Source organism: Geotrypetes seraphini, chromosome 1 (assembly GCF_902459505.1).
Source record: "Geotrypetes seraphini chromosome 1, aGeoSer1.1, whole genome shotgun sequence".
Classification (NCBI taxonomy): domain Eukaryota; kingdom Metazoa; phylum Chordata; class Amphibia; order Gymnophiona; family Dermophiidae; genus Geotrypetes; species Geotrypetes seraphini.
The window spans coordinates 440,213,111-440,225,760 of record NC_047084.1 but is presented as its reverse complement, the minus strand read 5'-3'; the positions used below and the strand labels follow the sequence as shown (position 1 = coordinate 440,225,760).

Sequence of the window (12,650 nt, the reverse complement as noted above, 5' to 3'; positions counted from 1 at the left end):
GGGTGCTGTAAATGGATCAGATTTTCAGGCTAAGCTTAAGGAAAATTCATGAGTATGATCTGCATGTTTTCTGTCTTCATTGCATACAAATCTGTCTTGTACATATTCATTGGAAGTAGAGAATGACATAGGGACAAATTTGTCCACATAGGATTTATCTTCATCCTTGTCCCATTCCCACGAGTTCTGCCCCTGTCCCATCCCTGCAAGCTCTATCCTCAACTACACAAGCCTCAATCATGATTTTAAAGTGTTTGCAAATGTAGACAGAGCTTGCAGGGATGGGACAGGGACATGGACAGAAATCACATGGACAGGACGGGGATAGAGATAGATCCCACGTGGACAGGGACAGGGACAAATTTGTCTCCATGTCATTCTTTAATTGAAAGTCTCCTGAAAAACCAACAACCCATTTGTTGCACTTGTGGATTGGAAACCAATATCATTATTCTCCTATTTGACTAGTGCACGTGTATTTTGCTACTTTAATATTATTCTATTATCAGCTTTAGGAATGACTATGCATATTTGTACATGCTCTCTACATTAACATGAAATAGGATTTTAAAGAAAACAATAGTGGAAACATGTGCTTAACACAGTTAAAAAAAGTATATCACAGGACATGCTCAGATGTCCTGTCATAAATGCCAAATTAGCCTGTGCTAACTTGGGCACTAAAAAGCATGTGTATCTTTTGAGGATGAGGGGGCAGAGAATGGGTATTCCTTTCCTAAACAGAGCATGCACATTAGTTCACATTAAGTTCCACTTCCTGAGTTGCTTTGAATTATTGTACAATGTTATGTATGTGCTATTTTTATGTATGTTATCTTGGAAACCGTGGAGACTCTAGGCGATGTATACATTTTTAAAATAAATAAATAAATATCACCTTAATCCTTTCTACCTACAAAATGGGTGGCAGTAAGGCCTCGATTCTATAAACAGTGGCTGTCAACAGGGCAGGATTAATTCTTTGGTGGGCCCTAGACACTCAAGTACACTGGGTCCCCTGACCCTGCCTCTCCATGGCTCCGCCCCACTATATCCCCTCTCCTATGAAAGTGTACCTCCTGGCCTCCAAGCAGTACCTCCTCCTTCCTTCTTCAATATTCAGTGAAGCCAAAGTCACAGTCTTCAAAAGGTCACGAGCAGTGATTCCTACATGCTATTTGCTGCTGACCTGGAAGCCTTCCCTCTGATGCAAGTGTCAGAGGAAAGGCTTCCGGGTCAGTCGCAGGCAGTGTGTAGGAACCACTGCCCATGGCCTTTTGAAGACCATGAGTTCTGATTCAGTGAATAATGAAGAAGGCAGGAGGAGACAGTATTTGAACGACTGGAGCCAGTCTCGGAGGCAGGCACACCGGGTCATTAGAGCAGGCAGCACACCGGGCCCCCCTGAACTCTTTGGGCACAAGGCACGTGCCTACTTTGTCTACCCTTTAACATGACCCTGGCTGTCAATCTTCAGTTAGGCGCTGCTTATAGAATTGCACCTAATTATTCCAGGGTTTTCTTGGCCTAAATACAAGTGTCTAAGTCCAATTTTGGCACCTACGAGGAAAACACACCAAAAATCCGCCCTTGATCTGCCCTTAACCATGCCTACGTTCTGGTAGATGCCTTTGGCTAGGTGCCTAGTTAAAATTGCTAGGCACCTACTGATTTAGGCACCTAAGTGGTAATTAATATTCATTTAAGCTAATTATTAAGCACATTAAATAATTAAGCTAGGAGCGCCAATTTAGAAGCCTAACTTTAGGTAGAATCTGGGTCCATGTGCAAATGCTCATGCAGACATTTTTGTAAATAATCGCATACTAATAGCAACATGGTAGTGCATTTGTGTATTTTTAGCTGTTAACTTGCAACATATAAATCATTCTAGCAAAATTCATTCATTTTGATATTTTATCACAGTTTCTAAAAGAAACTAATTACTCACAGTGTGTTCAGTGGACTCAAAATGAACATGACTGCATCCTGAAAAGATAAAAGAGGAAAAAGAACATGCTGAAATATTTGTTGGAAAGCTTTGCAGCCTCCCTAAACTTGTCTTGAAAAAAAATTGGTTGATTAGGGTCGAGTTCCTACCACCGTTTTCATCATGCAAATAGTGATTATCATACTGCTGTTTAAGAAAACACTGCTTTGCATCCCATCCAGAAACTGTAATTAGGGTGCTGCATATTAAAACAGTAATCTACTCTTCTCATGGAAATTGTAATTATCATGGTATTTATCAGCACTGTGATAAATACTGTGCTTTTAAGGCTGTGCATAATGTATTGTCGTTAACACAAAACATCTCATGTTTTGTGCAGGCCTGAACCTCTGTGTTATGGAAGACTACTACTAATTCCCGACCAGAATTCAGTCATATTAGATGACAAACATGCCAGCACGATTGATATGCGTCTTCTACTACGTTGGGGTAAGCACTAGTGCACGCTTAAAGGGACTTACTGTGGGATGTGCTCAGGTGCACTTAGTATAAATCATGTTTTATTGGCACACCAGCAGTAAATATACAATACAGCACGACAAAACAACAAGGTCGCAAACACCAAACGTACCATCAAATACATTTTCACCCCAACCAAAGAATCCCCCTAATCCCCACCCACTCCAAAGCCCAAACCCCCACCCCATCCCAAACCCACACCATGAGACCCAATCCATACCCAAAAACCCCAGCAAGAAGCTCAGGTGCACTTAAAGGGTATTAACATAGAACAAAATCTTTTCCAGAGAAAGGAAAATGGTAAAACCAGAGGACATAATTTGAGGTTGAGGGGTGGTAGATTCAGGGGCAATGTTAGGAAATTCTACTTTACGGAGAGGGTGGTGGATGCCTGGAATGCGCTCCCGAGAGAGGTGGTGGAGAGTAAAACTGTGACTGAGTTCAAAGAAGCGTGGGATGAACACAGAAGATTTAGAATCAGAAAATAATATTAAAGATTGAACTAGGCCAGTTACTGGGCAGACTTGTACGGTCTGTGTCTGTGTATGGCCGTTTGGAGGAGGATGGGCAGGGGAGGGCTTCAATGGCTGGGAGGGTGTAGATGGGCTGGAGTAAGTCTTAACAGAGATTTCGGCAGTTGGAACCCAAGCACAGTACCGGGTAAAGCTTTGGATTCTCGCCCAGAAATAGCTAAGAAGAAAAAAAAATAATAATAATAATAATAATAATTTAAATTGAATCAGGTTGGGCAGACTGGATGGACCATTCGGGTCTTTATCTGCCGTCATCTACTATGTTACTATGTACATGCTACCTGTGCACTAAATATGCCTTATTTTTTGGTTGAGGGGGTATCGTGTGTGTGTTTGGAGGGGGTGTGTGCGGAGAGTGGATGTGTCTGAGCTAATCAGTTAGTGCATCTAACATAAGAGCATAAGAATAGCCTTACTGGGTCAGACCAATGGTCCATCTAGCCCAGTATCCCATCTTCACGGAGGCCAATCCAAGTCACAAGTCCCTGGCAAAAACCCAAATAGTAGCATCATTCCATGCTACTGATCCAGGGCAAGCAATGGCTTCCCCCATATTTGTCTGAACAGCAGAATATAGACTTTTTCTCCAGGAACTTGTTCAAACTTTTTTTTTTTAAACCCAGCTACATTAACTATTCTTACCACATTCTCTGGTAACGCATTCCAAAGCTTATTCTCCGAGTGAAAAAAAATATATATATTTTTTCCTATTGATTTTAAAAGTATTACTACGCATTACCACGTGCATAACTGATTAGCACAGGACATAAGCCTTTAGGCCCAAATTCTATAAAAGATGCCTAAAGTTAGGTGCCTAGATTGGCATACCTACCTAGTGCCTAACTTACCCCCTCCCCCCTTTTACAAAACCGTACCATGGTTTTTAGCACAGACTGCGGCGATAGCAGCTACAACAATGATATAATTCCTATGAGTGTCAGAGCTGTTACTGCCACGGCTGACCCTAAAAACTGTATGCTATAGTTTTGTAAAAGGGGGGTTAATTATTTAAAAAGCTTAATTGGTGTTAACAGCTAATTAGCATCTCATAATTGTCTTAAATTAAAATTAATTGGATGGTAGGCACCTAACACAGTAGGCGCCTTCTACTTTCAAGTAAGCACCTAGTCCAAGGTGCCTACCGGAAAGTAGGCATGGTTAAGGGCAAATCATGGGCTTGTTTGGCATATAGGCCCCTGCTTTTGACTTAGGCACTGGTATTTAGGCCAAAAAAGCCCTGTCATAAATAGGGTACGCCTAAGTTTAGGGTGCCTATTAGCACCTAAGTCCACTTTAGGCACCCACTAGGCATGAGAGAAGAGAAACTGGGCCTCTTCTCCCTTGAAAAGAGGAGACTGAGAGGGGACATGATTGAAAAACATTCAAGATAATGAAGGGAATAGACTTAGTAGATAAAGACATGTTGTTCACCCTCTCCAAGGTAGGGAGAACGAGAGGACACTCTCTAAAGTTAAAAGGGGATAGATTCCGTACGAACGTAAGGAAGTTCTTCTTCACTCAGAGAGTGGTAGAAAACTGGAACGCTCTTCCAGAGGCTGTTTTAGGGGAAAACACCCTCTAGGGATTCAAGACAAAGTGAGACAAGTTCTTGCTGAACCAGAACGTACACAGGTGAGGCTAGTCTCAGTTAGGGCTCTGGTCTTTGACCTAAGGGCCGCCGCGTGAGAGGACTGCTGGGCACAATGGACCACTGATCTGATACAGCAGCAGCAATTCTTATGTTCTTATGACATTTGCTATGCGCCACATTCTTTGGTGCCTACGTTTTAGGCACCATTTATAGAATAGGGGCCTTACTGCCTACAAAATGAGTGGTTGCAAGTGCGCACATGGTAATTGTTTATAATGAATCACAACTAAATATATTATGGGAACAAAACTGTAGCCATCTGTGATAATAACTTATGTAATCAAAAACAAATCGCAGTCCAAATAATATATATAAATACCGTATTTGCCGGCGTATAAGACGACTGGGCGTATAAGACGACCCCCCAACTTTTAGTTAAAATATAGAGTTTTGTTATATACTCGCCGTATAAGACTACCCCTTCTTCCGCACACCTTCTCTACCGCCCCGGGTGCAGCACAGCCGGCCAGGTCCCCTTACTTTTGTGGCACTTCCCCGACCGACCGACAACAGCCCCGGTCCGACAAACCTCCCTGCCCTTAACCGCAAATCTAAATTACCTTCTTACAGCTGCTGTAAGAAGGTAATTTAGATTCGCGGCTACAGGGCAGGGAGGATTGTCGGACCCGGGCTGTTATCGGTCGGTCGGGGAAGTGCCACAAAAGTAAGGGAACCTGGCCGGCTGTGCTGCAACCGGGGCGGGGCGGCCGCCCCTCTCTCTTGGTAGCCACTCGAACCACGAGGCTACTCTCCTTCTCCTTATCTGCCCTGCCTGCAGCACAGAGCCGAACGGAAGTCTTCCCAACGTCAGCGCTGACGTCGGAGGGAGGGAGGGCTTTGTTTAAGCTTTGTTTAAGCCCTCCCTCCTCTCCGACGTCAGCGCTGACGTCGGGAAGACTTCCGTTCGGCTCTGTGCTGCAAGCAGAGAAGGTAGGGAGAAGAAGAGCCGCGTACATCCAGAAGACTGAGCATCCAGCCCCGCAGGAGCCCCGCGACCCTCGGAGGCGTCCCCATGGGATCCCCGCGACCCTAGGGGGCGTCCCCGCGACCCTAGGGGCGTCCCCGTGCAGCTCTCTAATGTAAAGTAAGGGCATGTAAAACAGTACCCGGCGTATAAGACGACCCCCGACTTTGGGGAGGATTTTAAGGTACTGAAAAGTCGTCTTATACGCCGGCAAATACGGTAATTATGTTGTGCTCAGACCCACAACCTATTATAGAGTTCATGTGTAGTGAACCAAACATAGGCTGCCCAATCAGACCCTCATAGCACATACATTGTCTAATCACCACTACAGATATCAAATAAATAAAAGCAGAAACGTGCTGGTCACGAACGATGGGCAGACCACATATATATAAGTGCCAGTGCAAAAAACTGTAAACTCCGTGAATTGTTTTTAATGGCCACATGCTAATGGCAACATTAGCACATGACTAAAATGTAGAAACGGTGGAATCAAAATACACTCATTCTATTATATAGAATATTCTGGACTCCAGTAAGATTGCAAAAACTGGATAACACAAAATCTAATAGATGCTGGCACTGTCATCTTGAAGTGGGGACTTAATTTCTGGAAATCAATTTGGGGCAAAATTAATTTTGTTTTAGGTGTCTCTATTACGTTGTCATATGATGTGATCCTATTTGGGACTTTGTTAAAACCTAAAAGTCCAATTGACAAAAATAAAGATAGACTTCTTCTTATAATGACTGGGGTGGCCATACAATTAATTACTGGAAATTGGAAAAATTGGGATCGTCTAAATTTTACTTTTTGGTGGGAAACACTCTGTCTATATTACCATTATGAAAGAATGTTAGCAGAGCAGTCAGGAAAAGTCAAGAATTTTAAAGAAATTTGGAGACCATTGGATTCAATTGTTAAACACCTTAAAGATTTGTAATTTACCTACCAGATTCAATCTTATTTTTATTGGTTTCCACACATATCCAGGGAGGGAGGAGGAGATGGGTAAATTGATTTAGTAATTAGCAAGTATGTAAGTGCTGTTTATTGAATTTTTGAATGTATAATTGTTGCATTTTTTTTATATGTTTAATAAAATCAATAAAGATTAAAGAAAACAAAAAACCCACTCATTCATACAAAAATTGGAGGAAAAAGCCTCAAAAGTCCCAGTGTGCACAGTATGATAACTAATTGCAAACACTAAGCAGGACTGGTTTCTATTAGGGGCAAAAAAAAAAAAACCCTTCCAAATCAAACAGAATAATATTTTAGTTCAAGGCAAGGCAATTTCAAACAGTCTCTAAACAAATTATCCGTGAAGTAATTTAGACAAGCGCTTCTCTTGTAATTCCCGAAGATGACCCATTTCACCTATGACTAAAGTGCTGCATTTCACCGCTAAATTTCTTTTTCTTTTTTTTATATTTTTTATTCATTTTCAAGATTACATTAAGTGTTAAAATATATTAAATCACATAAACAATAAATACATCACTTAGAAATAATCATTGACACATCTCACAAATTCTTATCCCCATCCCAACCCTCCCTCCCATATATTCCATTATCATATAAAACATGTGATAATAAAATACCCCCCTCCCTGCACCTTAAATTAACAAATAATATAAGGGAACCAATTTTAAATTAATCTTTACAATATTTCGTTAATGGTTTCCACACATCCTGAAACTTTTAAAGATAACCCCGCTGTACTGCAATAAACCTTTCCATTTTATAGATATGGCATAAAGACTTCCACCAGAAGTTGTAATTTAATCTCCTCCAATCCTTCCAATTAAATGTGATCTGCTGAATGGCAACTCCAGTCATTATAAGTAATAATTTATTGTTATTTGCAGAAATCTGACTTTTTGCTCTCATTTCCATACCAAATATCACAGTATCATAGGGATAATGCCACTGGGTTATCTAATAAATTATTAATTTGGTCCCAAATTGATTTCCAAAAATTCATAATAAATGGGCAATGAAACAATAAATGATCTAAAGTTCCTGCTTCTAAATGGCAATGCCAACATCGCTAAATCTCAATTCACTGGGTTCTCTTTGTGCCATGCACATGGCCATTAATACAGCAGTAAAAAAAATCCTTAGCGCACAGAAAAAATCTGCAGAAGAGCGTGTTAAGAGCATTTTTTAAAAGCAGCATAGTAAAGGATGCCTTTAACCAAACTGCAGTGTATAGTTAGGGAACTCTAAAATATAATTCAACAGACTGATCGCATCACTGACCGAAAGCAAAACCAAAACTAACGCTTAAACAGGTCAAATATGATGATAAGTTTGGTTGAACTTTATTCAAATGTCATGATAAGTTGCTGGTGCCAAGACATCCTTGAATTAAACTTCTGCTGCAAATGTCATCTCATAAGAGGCACAGAATTCAGCAGGATTCTGGAATCGCTGCTCAGAATTCTCAAGTAATGAGAGTTAAGCTATCCAGCTGTGCTTGAAATGTATTTTTATTTCTGGAGATTTATTGTAGAAGAGGACAAGTAGTTTAAAAGGCCAATGCGGCACCCATTTAAGCATTATGGGGTTAGTTCTCTAACTGGGTGCATCCATTTATGCTCCTCAAGGCCATGTAGTAGGGAACTATTCCACAAGAGAACCAAGATGCTAAAGTTCCATTATAGAATACAAGTTATTGGCATACCTAATACCTGCACTTAACCGAACCATAGAGCTGGTGTAAGTGCAAGCACGTAAATGTGACAGTGATGCATATAAAGTAACCAAAAAGGAAGAAAATAAGCTGAAGAAGCACATGTGGATGTTTCATATCAAAAAAAGGGAGAGGATTTTCTGACCTATGATTGCTCGATGTTATGCGAACAGTGCATGAAGGCTGTTATGTTTTAAAGTTCTGTTTCACGGAGCCCTTGAGGTCTTTTCCTCCACCCAATTCATTTTGATACATCCTCTATTGTGAATTATTACATGGTTACAGTCTGAACCTTTTTTGATTACTTGTATTTTCATACTTAGACAGTGATACATCTAACATGCTAAGAAATGCAAGGTCATGCATTTGGGTTGCAAAAACTCAGGGGCACGGTATGTTTTAGGGGGTGAAGAACTTCTGTGCGTGAGAGGAGCAGGACGCGTTTGTGATAATATGTGACAATCTTGAGGTGGCCAAACAGGTTGAAAAAGCGATAGCGAAAGCTGGAAGGATACTTGGGTACATAGGGAGAAGAATGGCCAGTAGGAAAAAGGAAGTATTGATGCCCCTGTATAAGACTCTGCTTAGACTTCATTTAGAATAGTTTGTGCAATTCTGAAGAATGCACCTTCAAAAAGATGTAAGCAGGATGGAGTTGGTCCAGAGGAAGTTCTACTAAAATGGTTGGTGGCCTATGTCATAAGGCAAACGGGGACAGACATAGACCTCAATAAATGTACTTTAGAGGAAAGGTGGGAGGGGGGAAATATATCTGTGGCTTAAATGTGCATGAGGCAAATCTTTTTCAATTGAAAGGAAACTCGAGTGAGAGGGAATGAGATGAAGCTAAGAGGTGATAGGCTGAGGAATAATCTAAGGAAATATTTTTTTTCAGAAAGGGTTTTTACAGAAAGGGTGATACATGCGTGGACAGGCATAATAATAAAAAAAAGATGTTTAAGTCCGATTTGGACATAGAATGCTAGTCATTCAAATTCAGCAGCGACAAAATGTCCATTCTCGAAAAGTATGTCTAAAATATATTTTTGCTTGAAAATAGCCTATCTGTATGGCTAGGCATTTGATCATCCACTACGTTTATCTTTATACCACATTCTCAACCAAAAATTTGTTCAAGTCCCAAATACCTTTTGGACATGGGAGAGGCCAGTATTGTGATGGACTGGCCACCCAGACATGGCAACAGAGCAGAGGGGCACCTTACAGAGCACTGCTGTGAACTTCACAAAAAGGGTGCCACATAACCATCTCACCAGAACTCCCTTATAGGTTATGGTGAGCCCCCCACAAAACATCCCCAAAAACCCACTATACCCACCTGTCTACAACCCCAAAAGCCCTTATGGCTACAGGAAGCATGCGTATGGCAGTACAGTAGGGTTGGGGAGGGGGGGAAGGGCTTTGGGGGCCTCACATTTTCCACCATGAATGTAGTGGTTAGAGTGGCTTAAGGGCCTCGGTCCTCCTCTCTATGGTTCACTAACTCACAACTAGACTACTTAAGCCACCTCTGTGCAGCTCTAGTAGGCTTTCCTATGCCAGATGCTGATGTTCTGGAGGCGGGTATGTACGTTTTTATTCTAAACTTTGTGCGGTACAACGGGATCAGTGAACACGGGGTGGGGGGAGTGTTTGTGGGTCTTTATTTTGTCTCTGCAGTGGTTATCTGTTCAGTTTCGACACCTTTTGGGCGCTTCTACCTGTCTTTACATCGTCTGACTCACAACGTATAAGTTTTGCCTAGGCAGTCTCGTCAAATGTTCAATTATCCCTGCAGGACGACTAGGTCTAGGTTGGCCCGTATCTAGCCCACATCATGCCCTAACCACTCCTCCAAAAATGCCCCTTTCAGCTCTGGGTGCGCAGCGGGATTCAGATGCCTAAAGTGTCCCTGGATATGTCCAAAAAAGCCATTTTGATTATTAGCACTTGGGCAACCTGTGTTTTCGGTTGTCCAAGTGCCAACTCGGACGGGTTTTTAGACATATTTTAAGTTTTGATGATGAGTCCCATAGTCTCCCGGTAGAGGTGGCGGACCGTGAATTCAAGAAAGCATGGGACAGACACGTGGGATCTCTTAGGGAGAGGAGCAGGTAGTGGATGCTGCAGATGGGCAGACTTGATGGGCCAATTGGCTTTTATCTGCCATCATGTTTCTATGCAGTATTCTGCAAGTTACATGCATAAGAAGGAGCCCCACTTATGTCCTGCCCCCTTTTCTATTGCAAATGCAAGCAGTGTCTCACTTCCGGCTCACCACACAATTGTTTCCCATGTATTCACCTTTATAGGACCCCCAGGGACCCCTGAAGAAGACTTTTTGTCGAAACGCGGACCGTGTTGGGTCCTGTATCCCTAGTGGACCAGGTCCTTTAAGGCTTTTATGTGGATGACTTATTTTTATGTGGATGAATTTATTTTATGTGGATGATTTCAGTGTACCTTTGGAACTTTGACACTTTCAAATAAAGTCCATTTGGGAACATCGTCACTCCACAAGTTTTTTGGGGTTTCTCTGGATTTTCTTCTTTGTGGATATTTTGGGGTCAATTATTTTTGTTTTATACTAGTATATACAAGCCTATGTACACACAGACTTATACATTTAAGCAAATGTCTTCTCCACTTAAAATCATAGGGGTCTTCAACAGCAATTCTTATAATGTCAGCCACTGTTCCCCTCATTCTATAATTGTGGGCATGCATTGGTACACCTCTTGCATGTACAGAACAGTGGCATGTTCATGGGCAAATACATACTTAACCATTGAAAGTGCCCCAACAGGGTGCCTAAGCACTATTCTGTAAGTGCACGCATAGGTAACATACCCTTGGATTCTATATATGGCACCCAAGATGCATATACAAATTAATTGACTAGAAAGCATTTAACTACCCATATTTGAGTGCTAATTACCAATTATTGCTGTTAATTGACACTCATTAAAATTTGCACACACATCTGTCTATTTGCTATTCTGTAAAGCATGGTGACTAACACTAGCAACTATACTAGTACATAACTTAAAAGGCGGCAAAATACATGTGTAGTTATAAAATTCCGCCTCAGTGTGCCTAACATGGGCGCCAGCATTTACACCAGATTACAAGATAAAAAACTGGTGCCAGTGGCATTAAGGCGGGGGGGGGGAAGGTTGGGATGGACCTCCCCCAGCACCTTTCTGCCCCCACACCACTCGCATTCCTTCCCTTCCCGCCTTACCTCTTTAAATCTTCGCCAGTATGAGCAACTTCTCAGACTTGCTGCTCACGCTGGCCTGAAATAGGGCCAGGAAGTGATATCAGAGGGAAAGCCAATGCCAGCGCAAACGGCAGGCTGGAGATGCTGCTTGTGCTGGTGAAGATTTAGCAAGGTACGTGGAGAAGGGAGGGCATAAGTGTGTCATGGGGGTGGGGAAGGAGCAGGGAGGAGACAGAAAAGAGCAGGGGGGCACCAATGCCCTGAATGCCTCCTACCCTCACCATGCCACTGTCTGGCACCCAAAGTTAGGAGTGGGAATCGGCACCATTTTTTTGAAAGGTAGCTGAAAGCATTTTCAACAAGGATCCCCGAGGAAGCCATTATTTATGGTGAAACGGGACCCGTCGGGCTAAACTGCATCATAGCACTATTGCACTTTCCAATGAAATATTAAGATAAGTGCATTTTCATATTTACCATTGAATGTTATTTATATAACAAAATATATTTAAAAATATAACAAAAAAAGATTGATTAAGTTAATAGAGAAGTTTTTGGTTGATGAGTGATAACCTGATCTGCATAAGCTATTCAAATGATCATTCATTGAAAGCGTACGAGTTCTGAGACCTTTTTCTCTCATTCAACATAACACTTGAGTTGTGTTATAGAAACCTGTTGTTTGATTGTAACTTTTATAAGCTAGCGACCATTTTTTATCACTTTTCATAGAATTCACCCCATAGTGTGTTAACTTTAGGGGGAGGGGCATTCACATAGGTGAAGCATCAGAGGGACATGACCCTTACCACATTTATCACCCAAAGTTAAGGAAAAGTGGAGTGTTCAAACCTCACAGATAAGACAACAGCAAAGGAGGAGGAGTGAGGGACTCCATAAAGAGAGTGCCAGGTGTTATAACGATGCACTTTATCGAGGAGACTCAACCCGCCTGTGTTATGGTGTTCACGTCCATTAACCTTTGAAGGCAGTGGAGTCAGGGTAATGAGATATATTGTATATATTGGCGCTCGGATCACGACAATATTTGCTGATCATTTGGTGCATGAAACTTGGAGTAGTTCTTCAGTCCCCGCTCTTTCTGCA

The 12,650-nt window shown here is 41.8% G+C and overlaps 1 protein-coding gene across 5 annotated transcripts in view; it reads right to left on the bottom strand.

The window, feature by feature from the left end:
• LINGO2 (leucine rich repeat and Ig domain containing 2) overlaps window positions 1-12,650 on the bottom strand; it is a 2,394,831-nt gene that overhangs the window by 823,805 nt on the left and 1,558,376 nt on the right. For all 5 annotated transcript variants that reach the window (XM_033919804.1, XM_033919821.1, XM_033919813.1 and 2 more), the window contains exon 8: window positions 1,952-1,989. The gene's annotated coding sequence lies outside the window, so the exon portion shown is untranslated. The remainder of the gene's footprint in view (window positions 1-1,951; window positions 1,990-12,650) is intronic.